Source organism: Hemibagrus wyckioides, linkage group LG13, assembly GCF_019097595.1.
Source record: "Hemibagrus wyckioides isolate EC202008001 linkage group LG13, SWU_Hwy_1.0, whole genome shotgun sequence".
Classification (NCBI taxonomy): domain Eukaryota; kingdom Metazoa; phylum Chordata; class Actinopteri; order Siluriformes; family Bagridae; genus Hemibagrus; species Hemibagrus wyckioides.
The window spans coordinates 9642731-9660846 of record NC_080722.1 but is presented as its reverse complement, the minus strand read 5'-3'; the positions used below and the strand labels follow the sequence as shown (position 1 = coordinate 9660846).

At 37.2% G+C, this 18116-nt stretch overlaps 1 long non-coding RNA gene across 1 annotated transcript; it reads left to right on the top strand.

The window, feature by feature from the left end:
* The first annotated feature begins 13730 nt into the window (after positions 1 to 13730).
* Positions 13731 to 17582, top strand: LOC131363284 (uncharacterized). The gene is made up of 3 exons (XR_009206297.1): positions 13731 to 15004; positions 15090 to 15148; positions 15275 to 17582. It is a non-coding gene; the product is annotated as an uncharacterized LOC131363284 (long non-coding RNA).
* Positions 17583 to 18116: the final 534 nt, after the last annotated feature.

The window sequence follows — 18116 nt, the reverse complement described above, 5'->3', positions numbered from 1 at the left end:
TGTACAAATTATGCCAGATGTGAATTTTGCTTCCAAGAACGACTCATCCAAAAGTAAGATTGTTTTTTTTACTGTTATGACCGGAAAATACTTTGGAAAAGAAGTCTCTAAAACACAGTTTATAAAGTGCATATACCTTTTACCTACAATCCACTGACCATTTTATCAGGCACTTATTATTTAGCTCACTTTGGTATACAGCCACAGTGGAGTGTAAGTCATCTGTTGTTCTGTACAATTTATGTGCACCATCCACCAATGGGAGGGAGTGCAGTGGCTTAGCAGCAAGCACATTGTTTTGCACCTCCAGGCTTGAAGGTTTGATTCCCGACCACTGCTCTTGTGTGTGTGTGTGTGTGTGTGTGTGTGTGTGGAGCTTGAATGTTCTCCTCGGGGAGCTACAGTTTCCTCTGCCAGTCCAAAGACATGTGTTATAACCTGACTGGTAACTGCTGATCAGATATTATTTGTATACTTAACCATTCTTTCTAGAGACGAGACTGTGAATACATACATTTGGGGAAATTTAGAATTTATCCCCATAAACGTTTTTTTTTCATTTGTCCCTCTTCCTTAAAATCTTGAACAAAGAGGTAAAGATGTAAAACAATTAAATATCCAATTAATGCCTTTATACTTAATAAGACTTCAAAGAAATGTAGATAGCTGTACCCAAAGGTTTGTTGGGCATCTGGTTGTAGTATAAAAATGAACTACAAATGAATAAAAATGAAAATACACTTAAAATAACATTTGATTTTTGTCACCCACATCGTCAGGTGATTACACTGAGAGAAATGCACCCTAAGTTTAATCACCATTTGGCTGATATTTTCCATCCAGTGTCACATTAGTAATATGTTGTCAGCAGTGACAGTGGGAAATACAGCTGGAGAGAAATGGACATATTTTTATTGCAGCTTATTGCTTTTTAGTTCAAACTAAATGCTTACAATTTTCTGTTTTCTTTGTTTGGACAAAATCAAAACACACACAATAGAAATCACAACTGCAGCTGCCATTGATTGTGTGTGAGTTTGTGTGTGTGTAGCTTGGCCTTCTTATTATGGCATCCATCGCTCAACCCAGAGTGTTTTATTGTCAAGCTACTGGTAGATATTAGCACTCCAATTTAATATCACTGCTGTTCCTGGCAGCTCAGTGGATTTCAAAATAGTTTTCAGCCATTTAGGCAAGAAACAGCATTAATAATTTAGATATTTTGACTTAGCCTAACTTAACATCTGTAACCTAACAGCAAGTACACATTTCTCTTCAGGTTAAATTAAGTAAAGTTTGACCGATAAATTCCTCAGCCTTCAGCCTGCCATTTAGTTGATTTACTGACAGTAGTTTGGACTTGCGTTGATTTCTGTTGCACTTCCGCAACACTTGCCTAATCACTTCAATGTGATTAGGCTTATTAAAACTATAATAGATGTGTTTGATGATCAAACCTACTTGGAGAACATCCAGACACATTCAGGAAACCATTTATGTATTTTTTTCAAATGTATTTCTTTCCCTGCACACAGAAACACGTACACAGACCTGTTGACACATGCAAGTCATGGCATTACACTAATACATTACTTTTGGAGGGTCTAAAAAAATCAGTGTGCTGTTATGTGATATTTACTAAAATGAAAGAAAATGTTTATTAAAAAATGTTTAGAATTCAGTGGTAGACTTTTATAATCCCAAATGACACATTTGTGAAATACTAGATATGGTTATTGTTCTTTATGTCCTTCTTTCTTCATAAACCATGCATCACAGCAGTGGTATTGGACTAAACCCAGCAAAACTAGTGGTAGTCAAATAAGTTACAGATCCTTTGGAAAAGTACTTTTCCTCTGCTGTCCTTTAAAATCTCCCACACACCCTGATGAGCTCCAGAGTCTCTGGCTTTACTGATAGGGCACAGGTTAATATCTGTTTTAACATTTCAAGCCACCCCCAAGTACAAGAGAAATAATCAAGAGCAAGTGTTCTGTTGAAGATCATTTTAGTTCACCCTCAGGGGCTGTAATATAATCCTATTTAGCTGCTTTTGCTATAACCTCGTTTAGCTGTAGCCTGAGACCAAACATTCAAGGCTTCACCTAAAATGATGTCCAGTTATAGAAACATTGGACAGAATTAAGATTAAACGTAAGTAAACACTGACTTATCTTTATAAACAACAGCCTAAACCTAAATGAAATGTGCAATGAAAATAACCACTCAAGCATCTTTATTTTAGGAGAGTATAAGTAACTTCAGAAACATTAACAAAAGTTAAACTTGAATCTTGGAACCTTATTTTATTTAGACCCACTTTGTAGGAAAGCACATGTATATAACTATTAATGTATTTTCAATCCTCTTCTGCTGTTCCCTTAAGATTTTCCTACTGATAATGCATTAGTCAGTGTGTAACATTTTTTTCCATGACTTGTCCTATTTGAATTTTGTTGCCTGCTGTATTCAACTGTAAGCACTCTCATGAATGTTAAATGATGGTTTCTTAGTTTGTGGACATTATCGTACATTACATTTATGGTTGTTTTTCTTCCTTTGCTAACATTCCTGAGCTCTGTTGATTCCTAACAGCCTAATAAAACTGTGGCATCAGTCAGTACATAATGCAGGTGAGAAGAGCCAAGAGACGTGAGGCTGGAATAGTTGGATGGGTGACAGTTCTTCTTGGATGGACTATAAAGAGCTTTCAGACAGATAAGAGAGAGATCAACTGAAATGTTAGAACTGAGGTAAAAGCCATGGCGCTTTCTGTTCAGACTTACTTTGCATCTAATTCAAAGGTCTGTAGAATAAGATGAATTCTTATGTGCTGGTACACTCCATGGTACTTTGTGAATTTTAAAGAGAATAAAGTATTGAGGAATGTAAGAAAGTATAAAAAAGAATTAAGGAGGTTTCCTCTTTAAGGACAGGAAACACATTGCTGAAATCGCTGATTTGAGCTTATCATTTCAGCTTTGGTTTATAAACAGCTTTGTTAGTGGGTTATAGCCAGGGGATTCAATATTTTTATATAATTAAAAAAACACACAACTCACCATGATCAAACTTATTATATTTATAATGAAATTCTTTAATTCTCTTTCTTAACTAATTCCTATGCTAGCCTGAATGAGCACTTGACAGGCTTTATTCAATCCTCAATCAAAACAGTAATCTTAATTTATATTTTACGACAAGTTTAATAGAAACATTTTCTGTGTGAGGAAAGTAAACCCAATAAAAAGCCAATAAATATTTTATTGTTGAATATTTGAATGGTTGGATTATTTTCATTAAACAAATCTGTCCTTTTGTGTCTGTGGAAGCTAAATGGGTTTTCTACCTGTTTAATTTGTCTGAAAATCAGTTTTTTATTTATAACTCTAATTACAACATAATCCAACCACATCACCTTCCTTCACTCAAATTCTTACTTTACTTCACCTACACTGATCAGATTAGAAACTATCTATGAGAGGAGATAAACTTTGTATTCATTTGGACAGATAACATACCAAACAGTATTCAACTTCCAAAAGATTTCATACTGAGAAAACTTGCAGACTGACATAGTTAGGATCACAGGATTCATAACAGAAACCGCAGGAAGACAGAATTAGTTTGGCTTCTTTCTCTGCCTTTTCCTTAAGCTTACATTTTTTTGTAATATGTCAAGAAATTCCATTAAGCCCTATCAAGTATTTTGTATTTTATTGCCATGACATGATCCATGAGCTCCATTTAAATACAGCCAGTGTGTTTGAGGTCAAGTAACATTTTTTAAAGATGTTCAGGACAAAGTCAAAATGAGAGAAGTTAGGAAAGGGAAGAAAAAAAGAGAGAAGAAGGAAGAGGAAGCAAAACAAGTAAGCAAGGCACACACACACACACGTACAAATGTGGAGACAAACACATTGAGGAGGAGGTGGAGTGAATTGACAGGATCAGATTTCTGTGGTAATGGTTGGGCGGGTCGGTGGTTAAACTGCTCTCACAAACACATTCCAGAGCTGAGGCACAGCGCATCTGGTGTGCAAGTGCAGACAGGAGCAGAGCCAACCGTTTCCTCTGAGCATCTTTCTTGCTCTCTGTTTAACAGCATGCTGGGACCTGGAGGCTTGCTGTAGGGCTTTGAGGTAGCATCTGTACTCTGTAGAGACTTGATTGTATTAAATCTTTGCCTGGGATCTGAGGCCAAAGGTTTTGCTTTGGTGGTTTACAAGTGAATTTCTAAACTGCTCTTCAGTGACTTGATTCTGTCTGTTTTACTTTACTGACATAAAATGTGAATTCTTGTTAGGGTCACTTGTGTTCTCACACCTTTATCATGCTAAGACATATTATTGAGTATTATTGCTGTGTCACAGCTACATGTGCAGAAAGGTCTAGTCAACATCAGGCTCATTTTGCCTTAAAGCGGCCATCATCACCCGCTCAGATACACAGGCACCCAACTGTCATCAGTTACTCAGGCACTAATCTTGTTCTTTTACTGACAGACAAAAGAAACAAAAGAACCTGTTATTTTATTGTCTTAAGCATATCGCTGTAGGTTTAACACGTCTAAGCATGGTTGAGCTGCTCTCCCAGATTCACCTTTTATCAAAGAGTATTAAAAAGCATTCATTCTATCTGAATGCTGTTGTGCGCTTTTTAACTCACAGCAGAACTGTTGGAACCACACCACAATCTTTTCCTTTCTTTGTTTCTTTGGCTAAATCTCTTACAGCTGCTGAGCCGACTAGTGCCTGAGACATTCTGTTCCCCCTCTTTCCCATTGATTCCTCATTTAGTACAAGTCCAGTTACTCTTCACCATGACTTGTGTTCTCATTGCTTTTAGTGTGTGTGTTTGTGTATCTGCGATAAAGTAAATTTGTTACTTCCTTACACTTTAATGATCACTTTTTTAAGGCCTGTCCTAGCTGTTGATGTACTTATTAGGTATCTACTGCTTGTGCCCAAAGGGGGCATCTGGATTTCGTTTGTGGAATGAGTCATGAATAAATTGGACGATAAACCCTATGGAATGTGTGATTAAAACATTGCAGTGTTCTTAATTAACCTAACGTCAGACGTCTGCAAGGATTTTTCAGTCCTATAGGTTTTAATCAGTAGAGGTCTGCTTCTACATCATGTGAATTCCTAATGAAACATTAAATTTTGTTATATATATATATATATATATATATATATATATATATATATATATATATATGTATATATATATATATATATAAATATATATATATATATATATATATATATATTCCAATATACTTAGAATTCTAACCCCTTAATTCTAGCATATTCTTCAGTTACTCTTTTCTAAAGCCTAATTTTTAATTTCTATGAAATATTCAGTAACACAGAAAAAGAACAGCGAATCTAATAGTAAAGCTTTTTAGTTACAAGAGATATATGTGAGTCTGAATCTCCCACTAGAGTGAGTTTTCCCCAGCATATAGTCACATTCAGCCCTTCATAGAGAGTTAGATTTCTCAAAACAACCCTGACCTAAATCTGCCTCAGGCAAATCACAAGATGACGTACATAAAGATTTCATTTTGAAGCACTACATTCATTGTTCATAGCACCATATAAAGTGGAATATCAGTAATCTAATAGTCCACCAAGCAACAAAGTGAAATGTGAAGCTGAGTGGATTAAACAGCTGTACATTTGACGTCTTCTGTGTGACAGGGCTGACATGGTATTATAATCATTGTAATTGTAATCACTGCTCCACCACTCATCTCCCTCCTTCCTCTCTCTCTCTCTCTCTCTCTCTCTCTCTCTCTCTCTCTCTCTTTCTCTCTCTCTTTCTCTCTCTCTCTCTCTCTCTCTCTCTCTCCAAACAAAACTGCATAACCCCCAGACTATCCCTAAGGAATATTTTAGCCTTTCAAAATGGGGAAAAAAGGGACATACAGCCTTTTAATCAAAACTGCATATTTTCCTGGAAATGTGCAGTCATTGCTGATTGGATGCACATGGATTCAAATAGAATTAGTTTATAGGCCAGGCTCTGGAAATGACCTCAAACTGTAGAGAGGATGATAAAATCATATGAGCTCCAAAATGTCAGGAGGGAGTGTAATTGTGTATACATGACTGGAGACTCGAGGGATCCGCGTCACGCACACAGTCGGAGAGTAGCGTCATCTCAGCTCTGCGCTTCTCTCCCAGTGGGGTAGCAAAGAGAGCATTCTCACATGCAGTTTTGTGGTGCTTAATACTGGGTTTAACATTTCACTGTGATTCAGTCCAGCTGACTGTCATCTTTGCAGGCCCTCATCTCAATCCGCACTGCTATCTCCTGTGACACAGCCTGTTTCGTGCCTATTAAATGTAATCACAGACCTGTATTTCCACACAGGATCCTGCCTGCACAGTCATTCAACTAACATTTTTCCTTCTATTAAATGCAGGCTGAGATGAATTGAACATTTTTAAGTAAACATCCGTGCACATCTCATTTTACCCGTTTTCAAGGTTCAGGAAGTGCAAACCTACAGGGATTATATTGCAGCTGATTAATATACTTCTGTTGTGTCAGATGATGGACGAACCTTGCGGCTCTCTGGATCGAACTGGATGGGGCCAGACAGGGAGCGTGTGAATGGGGTGATGTTTCTAAAGACTGTGGTATCTGTGGTCACAGAGAGTGGATTCACATTGGCCCTCCCTGTGCCACGGGCCCCGTAACTCCAGCACAGGACAGGCCGTTCTTGGCCCTCCAAATGCTGGGAGGATGAGTAGCTGCGAGGCTGTGGCCATGACTGGATGTCATTTCTGTTTTTTCTCCTTTTTCAGGCTGCAATTAGGGCTAATTTTAGAGGCTCTGAGTAACAGGCAGAAGGGTGAAATGTCCAGAGTGCACATTTTAAGCTCTGACTAAATGTTGGTCATATACGCAACCACAGATTTTCAGATCACTCATTTATATTATTATTTTTTTCTGTGTCTACTTTTTTCCATAACAGATGGGACATAATTCTTTCATAAGCTTCACACACGGTTTGAAATGAGGAAGGAGTGAGGTTCCGCTAATGACTGCTGTGTGCAATTTATAAATACTTAGCTTTATATGGCTCAGCCAGTTTCCCTTTTAAAAGCTGAAAATGTGTACAGTGATGCAAGGATTTTGGGTTGCATGCTCCAAAAGCAAGAGTAATGTTGCTTCATTGAAGATAGCTTGGATGAACAATTCAAGATTCCCATGGTTGTGGTTTATTTTTATAGGGAAGTACAGACAAAGTAGTACTTGGAAATTGAAGTGGAAAGGAGGAGGAGGAAAAATAAATGCTAGAAGCAGACCACTTGGATAGTGTTGTCACTGCATGTTCTAATCCTTTCCTTTGTCACTTCCCTTCACTTAGTTGGTTTTCATTTGAAGTCATTCGTTGTATAAGTTTGACATACTCTGGAAAGTGACAAATCATGATACATGCTAGGACTTGGTCTGATAAGTGATTTTGGTTTTTGATTGCTTGCCTCTTTTACTCTCTTAATATATGAGGACTATCTGAAAGAGGGTCAGAAGCCATCCAATTCACCCCACCCCCTACATCTTCTTTTCATCAACCAAGCTTCATAAATATTGACTTTGGCATGACCTGGGAGAATCTTGGCTTAGAATAGGCAGGAAAAGTTTTTTTTACCCTCCTTTTTCTCTCTCTTCTAAACTCCAGGGGGAGATTAAACAAGCATCCCGTATTTGCCTCCTTTTCTGTGACGACAAAGGCCAGAGATTGTGAGAGAAACAGCGGCGAGACGGCGCACAGATGTGTAAACACAGGGCTCATGAGAATGGGTGTGTCGGCGTGTGCCGATATTCCCCCTAGGGAGACTTCCCTCCCTCTGTGCTCTGATCATGTTCAGGTGTGCACAGGCTCTGGCTACCTATTAAATTCTCTAGAAGAGGACAAGGCACTATATTTTAGCTAAAGCGTCCACTGTTTAGGCCCTCAAAAACTGCTCTATGGTAGAGCCTACAGCACTCCCTAACATATAATCTATCTTTGATGAAGATCAAACAACTGTTCAATGTCTGCCTTAAAACATAAAGAAAATGTTGTTATGATTTTGGCTCAAAGTTGTAATGTCACATAAAATGTTACTCTGCAGAATCACAACCACGTTTTTAAATTATCACCTTTTTAAAACAGGACCTTGAGGTGTCAAACATGTTCTGAAATATTTACGTTCAGCTGGAAGTTTATACTTTTCCCTTCTCAACCTTTCTCTGTTTCATTTGAAACACCCTCACTTTTGCGTATACTAATTACATCACAAGACACATTGTGATAGATGTCAAACATCTTTATCACATCCAGGTGGAAAGCAGTTGCTGGAATGACCTCCAGTCCTCTAAATGTATCAAGGAAGGCTGCAGTGAGAAAAAAGGGCTCTGTTGAGCTGAACCAAACTTTAACCAAATGTTTATCTACATAATTAGGTTACTCACAGCATGAGATTTGTACGACACTTTGTGTACTATTGTTCATCCTACACAGTGTCATACTTGCAAATTTGTAACAGTTCTCAAGATTCACGTCTCAGCCTGCATAAAATGTTATGAAAATTGTGGTAGGAATAAGGATTAGAGCAGGCTTGGATTTAGGGTTTAAGTAAATCAGTGCAAGACACATTTCAGGGAAATATGCCACAACTGTCTCTAAAACTGAATTATATATATATATATATATATAATAAACATAAAAGTATATATATATATATATATATATATATATATATATATATATATATATATATATATATATATATACACTTTTAAAAGTGTATATTTTATATTTATACTTTTATGTTTATCTGTTCGTTCTTGTTTGGTACATGCATCACTGTAAACTACTGCAACAGTGTCATTTTTTACCCACTCAAGGTCTCCTTTATCTATATAATAAATTCCTACTTTTACAAAAGTACTCAAATATTAGACTTATTTCAATGTGTACAATGATTTTTGTTCTCATTGGTGCTATAGAGCTTTTAATTCCTGAATTGTCCACTGACAGAAAACATTATGTCCATTTATAAAGTACTTGGTTTTGAATTATTAATGTATAGATTTAAACCCACTCAATTTAAGTGAGCATTTAAACCAGGTAATAACATTAAGGCATCAATAATTAATAGAATGGTGATATTTTCCATGACTGTGACAAAAATAAAATTAAGGAGTCTCTAACTGTTTTTTTAAAGAACACTAGGAGCACTTGGACCCTGCTTTTTAGGTACATGCAAATATGTTAGCAGAGATCTGTGAAGACATCTGCACGTGTTTACCAATCAAGAAATACAGACGTGTAAATCAATAATATAGATCTAGGATTAAGATTCTGAAAGATTTAGGTGCAGTTATTGGTTAGGGTTTTATCTAAAGTTAGGGATGTGTTAGGAGTAGGTTTGGAATTAACACATAATGGTTTATAATATATACTGTATGGCCAAAGGTTTGTGAACACCTGTTCATCAGACCTTTATGTTGTTCTTCCCCAAACTGTTGCCACAATATTAGATGCAAACACTGTCCTAGAATGTCTTTCCATGCTGTTGGTTTAGATTTCCCTTCATTAGAACTAACAGAGCCAAACCTATTCCAGCATGACAATGTGTCTGTGCACAAAGTGAGCTCCATAAAGAAATGGTTTGCCAAAGTTGCAATGAAAGCACTTCTTGCACAGATCCCTGAACTCAAGCCCATTGAACACCTTTGGGATGAACAGGAATACCGACTTCACGCCAGGTCTCCTCTCCCGACATCAGCAGCTAACCTAACTAATGCTCTACTGCTGTAAAGCCTTTCCAGAAGAGTAGAGATTATTAGAACAGAAGTTGGGGAATACATTTGGAATGGCATGTTCAAAAAGCACACATGATTGTTATGGTCAGGTGTCCACATACATATAGTGTATCTAACATTTAGAATAAATCAAAAACCAACCTCACCCCCTCCCTTGTTTAAAAGTTGTATAAATATCAAGAACAGGTTGCATTTGTACTTTTTCTTCATTACTGCTACCCCTTTGCAGAAGTGTGTAACTATCACACAAGTTTACACATATGCTGCCTAAACCGTGGCATGCCATTCATTACAAACCAAGTCCATGAAGTGTAGTTACACTCTGAGGAAGTAAATGGACCAACTCCTGTACCGGTTTCATGAGCACCATATGTCCATAGCCATATTTTAACAACCCAGAGTTTCCACTGTGAAACAGCTATAGGCTTATTTGTATGGCTGGCAGAAACCTATAAGAACATGCAGATGAACGTGGAACTGTGTGTTTTACAACTGCCTTAATGACATTTCCAGACAGAAAAGAAAACAACATAACATCTGGTCTCTACATCACATTCAGTTGAGATTAATTATTCTCAGTGAAGAGAAAAATCACAGGAAGGCTGCTGGGATGCATGTAACCCAAGCAGAAAAAATGCCACTATGTTATTTAAGACCACAATCAAGAATTGTTGAAATGAGGCCATGTTGTAAATATCTTACTGGGTGTGGTGTTTTTTCATATGTTTAAATTCCTTGCTGCTTAAAGGCAGAGCTGTGATTTGCTGTGATTTCTGACTATTGTTTCTAACTGCTGCTTCATCACTGCTCAGACAGTCGTTATAAATATGAGGATGGTAAACTCTTGTCTTTTTGACTTTCCATTCTACATAAAATGATGAGCCATTGGAAATTCCACTGCTATTTTGGCCACAAATTACATAGTGTTGTTTATAAAACTTCTCCTTAGACACAGTGTTTTAACAAACAAATGACGCTCCTCATATGAAATAACAGGAAATAATAGATAATGATCCAGAGTGCTGTCCTGGAACATGTGATGAAACAGCACAAACCGCTTTTGTCTTTCTCTTCTGGTATGTATCATTGCTCTCATTTCTTGCTCTGAGAATTCTTCCTGCCCCATCCTGCCTTTTCCACTTTCAAATGAGCAATAAGAGCACATATCAGCCTGAGGCTATGGAGCTCATACACGCTCACACATGTAATTTATATCGCCACTTGAATAAATAAAGTGTAAGCTTCCCTCGTCCATCTCAAGCAACCAATCAGCTCCCTCTCAGGGGACACATGGAGTTCTGGTTTGTGTGAAGGAAAAAGTTTTAATCATGGTGGGATTATTGGAAGTCACATGGACTGTTGTCGCCAGTTCAGGAAGCGGAGTGAATCCTGAGTGAGCACATTTTGTTCCTTTGACAGCACTAAGATTGTTTCACATTGTGCAACTTTTGAAGGTGTTTCTGATTGTGTAACTAGTGAACGATTCCCTGAAATGCAAAATTGCACATTTAATTTTGACTAAGCATTGTGTCAACTAACAACAGAAAATGCTGTTTGTGAACATGGGCTTCCACTGTTATTATGAATCAGTGACCAACACCTTGACATTCTCAACACTTAATTTAATATCCATCTAACTAAGTGGTAGCATAGCTGTCACTTATCTCACCTCTTAAGAATGACAAGCTCCTGTAGGCTAATTTGTATGTTGGTATTTGTTTTTTATGTGCCGTGTCATTTTCTCTTCATGCTTGGGAACTTGTGGGCTGAAATGACTTTTGTTTCATTAATCATCATTTACGTTAATCAAATCTGGGATGACAAGTGCCAGATGAAGATCAAGCTTGATCAAAAATATTTGACTGTCAGGCTTGCTCATTAGGGATAAATGTAAGGGATAAATTTTTTTTTCTTTGCTTCTGTACTTCTGCAAAGCTGCTTGGAGACAATGACCATTGTTCAAAGTGCTATACAGACTGAATATACATATTGAATTGAACTGAAATGGCTTTTTTCTCATCTTCTCCTTTAATGAAATCAATTACTTGTACCACAAACCTACAGAAGACACAATTTCAATCAAATTTTATTTGGATAGCACTTTGAACAATGGACATTGTCTCAAAGCAGCTTTGCAGAAATATGTAAATTCAAGATATACATTTTAAAATTATAAATTCATCCCTAATGAGCAAGCCAGAGGTGATGGTGGGAAGAAAAAAAACTCTTCATGGTTTCTAAGTGGTACCATCCACAGTAGTCTGAAGCATCTTTAGGCTGTCCATGTGGGGCCATCCTCAACAGCACTGAGTGGTTTCCAAGTGATGAGCACCAAACAGAAGTAGAGTGCCAGATCTGGAGAGCAGGAGGGGTCAGGACCACAATTTCCTCTAACTCTCGAGATGTTGGCAATATGTGATCCCTCACATATAGTTGTGAGTATTCTTAATATCTGTTCTCTAAACAAATTGCATGTCCATGTTCAAATAATCCAAACAATAGTCTCTGTTGTCTAAACTGTTTGTCTCTTTGTCTTTATTTATGTTTTTCCATTGCCGTGTTTTTATGTGCACTGGAATACACTGGAGGTCCTTTGAAGATAAAAACTAATATGAGTGGCTGTAATTATAAAGCTTGTGTCCCATCATTGTTTGGCTGTCTTCAGTCCTGTAGTTCTGTAGATAGAATTTCAACTCAAGGAAATTGGTAGACATGTATTGTGAATTATTTACATTTTCCAATCACATGATATAAAACACATTGGGCTCTCATTGATGCATGAGAATTTATTATGCTGGAATCTGAACAAGGAAACTGGAAAATATAGTAATGATGTGTCTTTGATTTAGCTGCTGTTTTTTTAATTTAAAGCAGACAAAAGAGAAAAGAACAAGCTTTTTGTCCCCAGTTCATAGACATGGTTTAGGCTACAAACAGTAACACACAAAAGAATATCATAGGGGTGACTGTCTCCTATTCTGACTAATATTAGCAGCCTGTTATTTCTCAAGGATATTTTGGTTCAAAGGCATATGGGCACCAAAATGTTACTGATCAAAAACATAAGGAGCATTTCAGGGGAGAAATAAGAGAGAAAAACAGAAAGGGGTCCAACAGTGCAGTAGTGGGGGACTGGAATGATGTAATACGGATGTGTGGAGAATGCAGCTGGAGAGCATGGGGAGTAACAGGAGCTCAGTGTGTTTACCACAAACTGCATTTCTGTAGGGATGTACATAACAACACAAATTACTATCATAAATTAGACACAGATCTCTAAACAATATTATATTCAACTATTCAGCTTCACTCACGCAATGCAGCTGTAAAAAACGGGTCCGTTTTGAGGTTGCAAGCAGTTGATGCATTCTTACTGTTGTTTTATTACTATTCTTAAACCTATATGGTGATTCTGATTGTATATTTACATATACCTTAGTGTTATTGAATGCTGATTGGTCAGAAGATTCATTTTCTATAACAGCTCAGCTCTGGCAGTAGCTTTTTGTGCAGAGTTGCATGTTTAGCATTTTTCTGAGTTTCCAGTGGCAGTACTTTGTAACTGTCAAAGATAAAGCTGCAATTTCAAGTTTTCTGACATGGAAGGTCATCAGTAAAGAGGGCTCAGCAGTTTCTCTGTAACATGTCAAGCTATTTTTTTACTTATGAATATCAAGATAGATAAAAAAAAACAGGCTGGTGAAGGAATTACTGCTTATAGGTGTTATAATGTAAGTAATAACATGAACTAGCAGTGTGTCTATAAATGGATAAAAATTCTGATTTCTTATTCATTGATAAACCTTTGTTGTCACATGATCTGGGATTAAATGATATATGATAATAATAAAAACTATTATTTTTCATGATATTCTTTTTGCACTGCAGTGATTACATGCCTTGTAAGGATGTTCAAAGTTTGGACAAAATGTAAGCTGTTACTCTGAGAGTATGTTGAAAATTTTGGCATATTGTATTCCATTTCCAAACATTTTAATCAAGTTACCATGTTATGAACTCAGAGCCTTATTTCAGCTCTGAATTTCTTATGTTATGCAGATGGACTGGTTGAGAGTTTATTTTGCATGGTTTGGCCCGACCACAAAATAAGGCTAAAACAAACTCCTTCTTCACTTGCTTTCTGGGGCCTGTACTGATAGCATGAGCTAAGCATTTGGCAGTGACCCAGAGAGATCAGCTTTCACTGAGAAAAACATATGACTTTTTCACATATATTTACACTTTTCAAACCTGTTTCATTGCCATTGCAAACCTGTTGAATTTGTAGTTCTTCTATGACCCAGTGTACAGTATAGTGCATGTGAAAGAATATTTATAAGTGTGTTTATGCCTTCATAAAAGAGGCTGGACTGCACAATTTCATGGCTCGGTTCAACTTAAGAAGATCTCCTAACAAGTGAAACCTACTTCTGATTGATGACACATACACATATACCTTACTCTAGAAAGTAAATAATCTTTTTCTAATGATACTCCTCATGAAAATACACAACTGCTTTTAGAAATAGAAGCAGCCAAATAAGTGCATTTGAACTGTAGGAAGCAGGTCAGTGGGGTGAGGCAGAGAGGGAGCTGCATAGGCCTGAGCAAACATGGGCCCTCTAAAGTTTGTTTTTGCAGAATCATTTGCAAGCTGTGTCCAGCCTGATTTAATCTCCAGCTGAACCCTGGGTGGCAGTGTATACAGACCCTTTCTGAGTGCACTACTCAACTCCACTGCTGACTGTTCCCTCATCATCTGGAGCATTCAATCTGTACCATATCTGTTTCACAGTTTCATAGCAGCCTTGGAGCTGAGTACCGATTTGAAGTGGTTAGTCAGAGCATGAGTCCTAGTCATGTGATATAGCTACTCCCATCATTAGTCACAAGAGGGAAAGGCAGAGAGGTGCACATTGAGCTGTTACTTTCACAGGATTGACAGTCAGGCTTTAGGAGTGTGTTGAAATTAATTTGCAGAGCTGATCACACTTGCACATGGTTGGATGACAGATAAATATTTAAACAAGAAACGAGAGGAGGTAAGCTTAAGCCAAGTCTAGGGTAAAGTAAGTTTTCCAAATATTTAAGGAGTTCTACAGTGAAAGCATTCTTTTCACTTCAAATAAAATGGCATCCCAATTGGGAAGATCATTTATTTTTGGAATGAGAGGTAAGATTAATAAAAAAACACTGCTTAATATATGTAATATATGAATTATTCACCCACAATGAGTGACTTGTGCTTATTTTTACAGACTGTTTGAAAGTCTTGGTTCACGTCCACTAGGGGGTGCTCACTGGTCGTTAAAATAGGGTATTTAAAAAATAATAAACTTCTGTCATTACCATGCTAAACCTCATGGCAGGCTGTTAATTACACTTTCATAATGATCATTATGAGCTCATTTGAGAAATGTGAACAATGGATATTTCTTTCCAGAAGCTGGCACAAAATACCAGGCACACATGCCACTGAAGATAGTGCTGATTAAACAGAAAAAAGCCCCAGACAATCTCTACATCTTCGTGAACCATTTCATTTTGCTTGGCCATGGCTGCTTTGTTGCTGCATACCTCTCCATGGTTGTGCTCAGCCATCAGATCAATGTACGAGAGCAAGGACCCTCCGGCTTGGGTAAGGTGAGCGTGAGAGGGCAGCCTTAGGGCCTCTACACAGGCTCCATCTCACTGTGGCCTTCTCTCACTGGGGCTTCTGTGCTTTTGGCCCATCAGCCCCACGATCATTATAACCCCAACAAAGCAGGCGCCTGGCTGTGGAACGTTCCGGAGCCATGTGTTATCTGAGCGCTGGGAGCTGGACGGCCATCCAAGCCTGCCAAATACAGCACGCTGCCTGCCAGGACAGAATCATGGCCTCACCTGAGAGAGAGAGAGAGAGAGAGAGAGAGAGAGCATGCACGCCAGAGAGAGACAAAATCTCACATTTCTTTAATTATTATCACAGACATTTGCAGCTGGCCTCATCAGTAGGATACACCTTACACTGATTCGGAATAGTACTTTTGAAATAACAGAAACTGACATCAAACACAGTGTACTCTTCTGGTATGTGTCTTTAGTCTAAGATCAGGCTAATGATAAGACAAACCCGTTTATCTCAGGAAATTCTGTCTGGTATTGAGTGATGACAATATTAAAAATCACTACACCACATTACTAAATGATAAGTGAGATTAAATAAACAATGATGCTATTACTCCAAAATTCACTTTGCATTTTCAGTGCTCTTCAGGTACCTAACTTGTGTGTAATGTGTTTAACAGCTGATGATTCTTTAGAAGGCGGGGTTATGCTCTCTTAAAGTGCCCCTGCTCAAGTCATTTTAAGGCAGCAAAACAGTCTATTTTGAATACTATTTGCATGCTGTGTACCTGTTCAGCGGCAAACATGTGTACCACTTTAATCTCATTAAAATAACAAGCATCTATGAACACACAAATTTAAAACATTCACACTGATGTGTCTTTTCCCGTTCCTCACAGCATTATACACTGTTGCAAAATAAGTAAATCATAATCAAGAAGCTACATTTTGAAAATGCTAGCCTGTATGTCTAAATGACAGACTGACAGCATCTGAAGAAGATCTTTTTTTTCTCCCCAAATAGGGGACACCTTCAAGGGTAAGTTCAATAATTATCTTTGCTTTTACTATTATTGCTAAACAGAACAATCACTGCAGATTTACTAAATGTAGTGTTAGTAAATAAGAAATTTGTTGCCTGTTGTTTAATGTGCCTGACAATCTTAATTTATTTTTACAAATGTAACCAAAGTTAGTAAAATACTGTATACCAGAACCATGAAACAAGAATTTCTCTTATGACTAATGATAAGTTGAAAGTGTGAGTTGTAAAAAGAAAGAAATTGCACGTCAGATGTAGTGGGTGCAAAGCTGCAACATATGTTTATGACACAATGACCCAGCTACCATGATCAGCTACTTAATTAGCTAACCCAGCCAATATATGCTTGAAATGTTTGAAATTCACACATTATCGATATTAATCTGTCATTTGTCTACATTAATTATATTTAATTGTTTCAGCTATTGTGTTTATCTTTCGTTACAGCATTATTTAACAGTTGATCTTCCCCATTTCATTAAGGATGCACTTCAATTATCTCATCTAGAAATAATTAGGTCAGGCACTCCCATATTTAATTTAGACTTGTGCGTAGAAAATAAATAATTAAAAAAGCCAAGCAGAGTTTTCAGTAAACTTGGTGTCATGCATTGGTAAATAATGTGTCCATATTGTATACTAAGTGTGTGTGTGTGTGTGGATATGTAGGGTGGAAATCAAACACACGATTCACTGTCTTTGTTTATGCTTACTCTTCCCCACTACTTTCTCCATTCTGCCTGCTCTCGCACACATTTGTTCACACAAAATGCAGATATTCAAATTGTTACTCACTGTTTGACTCAGAGAGCAGGTCTGTATACATTACCACAGTCAACCCAGCTGGTCCTCACTTTTTCATTGGGTGACCTTTACACAGGGTAACTCCTTCAGTAACTCATTTTTGAATTTTGTTAACACTGTCACACTTGTATATTAAACTATCAAATGCTGGTTACTGCATACTGTTGATTCATTGGGAATAGGAAGGAAGTAGGGGACATGACCTCCAATTTCTCAAAATTCTGTTACAAGAGGCTATAGGAGAAATTGCTTATTATGTTAAATCTGTTGGTGTACAAAGATGTCATAAACCAAATAATGGATATACTGTAGAAATCCAAAACTACTATTATACAATATTAAACAGCAGTGTGTTAAATTCTCAATTCTCTAATTAGTCAGAAGATTTCTTTTCTTAAACAACAACAGAAAGTAATGCAAGCTATAACTCATATAATAGGTTTATATTAATACATGTGTTATAGTACAATATTATTTCTGCAACAACTCATTCACAGGGACTTTTATGGCACTTTGATATACATAATCTAAGGCAAATAAATGGATTAAAATCATTGTAGATAACAAAGAAAAATGCATATTCATTTAAATTCGAGGTGAAAAAGCAGGTTTTCCATCGTAACAACACAGAGGACTTCAGAAGATACAGTTCAGTTTCTCAATAACAAGTCACTTATCATCTCATCCCATTACCTATCGCACAACTGTCCCTACAGTGCTACAGTTCACTGTGGCTAATTGGTACTGCTTCACTAGGGTTTCATTTATTTCTCTATTTTCCTAGCTAGCTGGTTTTGCAAATTACTTGATTTGACAAATATTTTGTTTATGG